Raw genomic sequence first — 5,697 nt, 5'->3', positions numbered from 1 at the left:
GCCACACCTTTGGCCAAAAGTACTTCTAGTAAAATGTCATGGGGCAGCACAGCAATCCCAAAGCTCCCATCTCCAGAAAAGATGATCTGGGAAACCACACCTTTGGCCAAAAGTACTTCTAGTAAAATGTCATGGGGCAGCACAGCAATCCCAAAGCTCCCATCACCAGAAAAGATGATCTGGGGAAACCACACCTTTGGCCAAAAGTACTTCTGTTAAACTTTCAAGTGGCAGCAAACACAGCCCACAGATCTCTCCCCCAGAAATAAAGGGGTTGAAGAGTATCGTAGTTACACAGGAGAAAGACACTACCATGCTACCAAGCACCTCTAAAGACGCTGCTTCCACTGTGACCCAGCAGAAATCTCTGAACCAGGGGGTCGACAAGAACGGAAAAACTCTAATATGGATCATTGGATCTGGTTNAGGGGAACTCACGCCTCTGGTAAAAAAGGCCATCTGGTAAAATGTCAAGTGGCAGCCCAACAGTCCCAAAGATCCCATCCCGAGAAGAGATGGTCGGGATTCCCGACCATCTCTTCTCGGGATGGGATCTTTGGGACTGTTGGGCTGCCACTTGACATTTTACCAGATGGCCTTTTTTACCAGAGGCGTGAGTTCCCCTATCATCTTCTCTGGTGATGGGATCTTCAGCGTTATTGGGCTGCCACTTGAAATGCTACCAATGGGTTTATTTACCAACAGAGGTGCATCTTCACAGATCCTTCTCATATTCTTCCCTGATGAGGAGGTCTTTGGGTTTCTTTTCCTAGCCTTTGAATATCGCCTTTTTGGCATTGGTTATCTTCCCAGATCCTCCTCTTTTTTCTCTCTGGGGAAGTGAAATCTCCAAATCCTCTAGTGCCATCTGGAATTTCCCAATAACGCCTTTTCACTGAAGGTCCACCTCCACAAGTTCTCCTCTTCTTCCTTACAGGGGAAGCACATTCTCGGCATCTGTTTCTACCATAGACCCTCTTTCTTTTCCTCTGAGGCCGGATTACAGTGATGCTTGAAGTATTCTCAACCAGTTTCAATGTTTTTTGTGGACTTTTAGCCCCAGGATAATATCTGGTTTTTGAGGATGGCTGCTGTGTGGATCTCAGACTTTGTGGAGGACATAAGTCCATCTGATGGCTCGTTGTAACGAAAAGATGCTGCAACACCTGGTTGGGTGTTATTCTCTGAATAGGATCCAGTTGCAGCATCTGCTTGACCAGCTCCACAAAGTTCTCCAGATCAGCCTTATCTCTCTTGGCATGTGCTTTTGAGGCATGACTGTCTTGCTTCGGCTGGACTTTCTTCAGATCATCCAGGGAGCTGAACATGCCTTCAGTCACTGACATGCCTCCATACTCATATGGTGTCATGAGTGTCCACTTATTTGAACAAGTGTTCAGGTAAAACTTTCTTGTTTTGAGTCCAGCGTTGAGGAGGTGCCCTGGCATCTCACCCTGAGTCTGTGTTATCTTGCAGATCATGTCATATTCACAGCTCCCGGGGTACAGTGGAGAGCCCAGGAAGAGCTCAACAGCAATGCAGCCCAGGGACCACATGTCTATGGGCTCGTCACAGAGGAGTCCCAGCATGGCCTCTGGAGCCAAGTACCACGTGTGCTGCATTGATGGGACCTGCTCTGGTTTTGTGGCATCGCAGGCGGAGCCAAAGTCGATAAGTTTGACCTTTAATGGCTGCCGTACGTGATCCACTAGCATAATATTCTCTGGTCTGACATCTGTGTGAGTGATCCCTAAGCCTTTCAGGACTTTCAGAGCTGTTGCCACCTGATGTACAATAGGTCGGATGTCTTTCAGGTGTAGAGACAAGGTCTTTCTCGTCTCCATAAACTCCTTCAGATTCATATCCAGAAGCTCGAATTCTTGAAAGAGATGGTCTTTGTAGAGGAATGAGGTGTCCCACCTTACAAAGTTCCCCACGTCAGAGTCAAAGCTCCTGAGCTTCTGTAGGATGCCATGCTCTTTTTCTGTCTGTGTCTTTGTTATCCTCACAGCCACCATTTCATTGGTGGCGGACTTGACACACTTGGTGACTTTTGCAAAGGCTCCTTGTCCAATTAAGTCCAGAACAAGGTAGTCTGAAAACTTGGAGGACAGCTTTGCTCCTCTGATCACCTGGAGGTCGCTGTCAAAAGAGGCAGCCATGTTGTAACAGAAAACCTGTTGCCTGTAGATCAGGTCAGTAATGTTTTTTTTCAAAAATAATTGAAATAAGACAGTGACAAATGAAAACAGCCAGTCTTGACAAGAAAGTGAGTTCAACTGACTGACTGATATATGGAGATTAGCCTAGTAGAATTCTTAGGTGTTCTAGACTCCTAGAATGTCTCTGTTTGACATTCCATGGAACTCCGGGTGGAATGAATGGAATGCAGTTACAATAAAAAGGAAAGTCATAAAAAGAAGTATATTCTTTTTTTAATTGTTTATAAAAAAGTAATACATATATATATATGGTGTATTTATATAACCTTAATGGGCTTTTGCAGATTTTCTTGTTTGTCAAGATCACTAAAAATTAAGCGAGGTAATCCTGTTAAACTGTTGGCCTAATCCTGCCAAACTCTAATAGAGGTTGTCAACTGTGTATGGGATTATGTGCGTGTTTCTTCAGGACACTATTGTATAGACCTCCTTGTGGTTTGATTTCTCTGGACTTTGCCTTAGTGAGAGGAAGCACATCTCACTGCAGATGGATATTTGCACCAGCCAGAAGTTTATACGTTTATCTTTAAAATCTATACAAGGGTTTTTTCACCTTACTGCTTAAAAATGATGTCCAGGGCGCCAAGGTGAGTCAGCATTTTTCCTGTTTATATATGAATGTTAAGGCATCGTTGCTGAAAAATGTTCATTTTGACACTGAAGGCCATATCATTATAATAAAAAACATACTTGCATTGTCCTAATATGGCAGCTGAAATAATAATGAGCAACATCATGAGAGAAGAAAGAGTGGGCCTGTTCATTCTGGTTTATATGTGATCATTTTATTTAGCTTATTCTCTATTTCTTCATACAAAATATATGTTAAAATGTTGTTTAACTTCTGCCATGTTCATGTTTCCTGTTACCATTCTGCCAAATGATGGTGAAAAGAGTTGATTTATTGCCACAGTAAAATTACCACCATTACTAATTGACATTTCATTTTTAAATAGTGCAGTATGTATTGCATTCGGTAAACAAAACACGCACAGAAACAATCATATACTTCACTTGATCTTAATTATTGGCTCATAATTTATACCGCTCTGTATTTGTCGAAACTGCACTTAAATACTTGTGACAGATTCTACCTTTTAACAATCTTCAGTGACAGATGTTTGCCAACTGAAACCTATTTTCATTAACTTGGGCCACACAAAACTATCATAACCTCCAATGCTTTCTTTTAATGTATACCTCTTTACTGTCAAATTAAATATATGAATAACATTGTGGCGCCCACTTAATAATTGTTTAATAGAAGTGCAGGGTGACAGGACAATTTATGCTTTACTCTCTTAATCTTATCTTTAACAGGTGGCATGACTCCCTGGTTAACTCTAAGCCCAAAAAACCTGCTCCGAAGCCAGGGGGGAAGGTAAGGATGACCTTTACCAAGAGTTTTATTTCCTTACACATTTCAGACTCATCACCTTTTCTGTTGGATATGAAGCGTCATGAGGATAAGGCAACATGTGACCTTTCAAATATTTCTTACTTTAGCGTTGAATTCTTTTTTATTCTTCCAGTTAAAAAGGGACGAGTTGGATCATGGTTAAATGATCCTATCTTTCCCATTTCTTAACTTGCAACAAAGCAGTATTTACTATGAAATACTCCTAAATTGGATCAATATTTACTGGATCATGTGAGGTCTTTAAAATATGATCCCAAAGAAACCTGTAAGCATTTAAACCTAGAACCATACTCATAAGTGAACACACTGCCACACAAATAAACCAGAAACAGAGAAAATTGGCAGCGTTTGTTTCATTTTGTGAAATAAAAAAACCTGCTTGATTTGACACATATGCTATGTTATCCTGGTTTTGCAACATTGAAGACATAAAAAGATGCACACAGGCAAATATCTCATCTCACTCACCTCTCATATTACTGTATGTACAACTCCCCACTACTCCAGCACTAAAGCTAATGCCAACTGTATGCAATATGCTTTAAAATGTTTGGACTACATCACCATATCTGTGTTGTTAGCTAAACACAGAAGACACCATTTCCTCAGAGTAGTATGCATGTTTTTGCTAGACGTGCATTTCATTTCATTAATGCAGCCATTAATGTCCGAAGGTCAAGTCAGTGCGTTTACGACCTGCACAAGTCGCTAAGTCAGGACTCTTGGAGCCTCCTCTAATTGATTTCGCTGTCTAGTGATCCGGCCGCAGATTGATTGCCTCTGCAGTTGGTGAGGCTGCATCGCTAGAGACCGGAATAAACCGCCTGTCTCTAATAGCTTTCCAACGCTCGAGTGTGATTAAGTTCAAGTGTGTGTTTGTCCATGATCACAGTGTCGGTCAGATGGTACTTAAGCAAATTAAGAGCTCTTTTGGGGATTAAAAGGTTGTCTCACATGGTGATTGGATTGTTTGTGTCAAAGAGGCCAAGTTTGGAATCGGGATTAACAGGAGGTGCAGTGATATTTAAATATGAGCATCCTCAAAAAACATACAGAACTTTACACCTACAGTCCTTTCTTATTTATGATGTATCTACTCAGACCATGAACAACTTAAGTCACTGGTTGCACTGTTGGGGGAGCCTGGGACTTCTGTTTTTCATTGCCATATATCTACACTGTAGCTAATGTGCATATGACAATACAGCCTTGAAACTTGAAACACTGTTCAGCCTATGTTGTCTCTCCCAAAGGAACCTGCAGCTGTTCCTGCGTCCAGTGGAGGTAAACAGGCTGCCAGCAAAACCAGCGTTACTTATGGAAGGAGCAACAGCCTGGGCACCAGAGGTAGTGAGACGACGGCCAGTGATAATACGGCTGGTGCTAATAAAGTTGGTGTTAGTTTGAAGAGAGGCAGCGTCGTCCACCAGGGGCCCCGAGCGGCGTCTCGCCCCGGCAGACAGGCTCTGCGCCTCTGCAGCAGCCGGAGCTTCTCGTCCCTCCAGAGCTCCTCTCTCTCTGCCGCGCCCTTCATGAGAAGCAGCCGCTCTCTCAACAGGCTCGACCAAACGCCCACGGGAGAAGGTATGTTTGACAGAATATGCATCCAAGTTAAGTTATTTTAAAGTCCATCTATGTTTGTATACAAATCTAAATGTGGTTGCTATTTTTTTCATCATTCTTTCAATGTTTTTCCTTAAGCACCACAGCAAAGTAGTTGTTTAATTGGTTTTCTTAGTAATAAGAATGGATACATATAACTAAAGGAGCTTCTGAAAAAGTATGACTTACAGCTTTTGTCTCTGAAATAGATCCAGAGCATGCATTCAAACAAGGACCAGCTGCAGCAAAGAAACCGTTGTCTTATTCGGATGAGCAGCTCAGGTTTGTTGTTTTAAAGAACTCAAATAACGCTAGGTTTTTCTTTTTTGTTGTTTCTTTATGAAACGCTTCTGTTGTGCTATATTTTGAATTATCTAAAATTGCTGGGCTTGTTTATGTTTCCATCCTTAAAGGGATGACGAGGATCAGTTCGATGGGGATGAGGAGGAGCAA

This window comes from Notothenia coriiceps, unplaced genomic scaffold, assembly GCF_000735185.1.
Source record: "Notothenia coriiceps isolate Sejong01 unplaced genomic scaffold, NC01 NC01_scaffold00004988, whole genome shotgun sequence".
In the NCBI taxonomy this organism is placed as follows: Eukaryota; Metazoa; Chordata; class Actinopteri; order Perciformes; family Nototheniidae; genus Notothenia; species Notothenia coriiceps.
The sequence above is the reverse complement of the archived record's forward strand: the minus strand, read 5'-3'. Positions refer to the sequence as shown.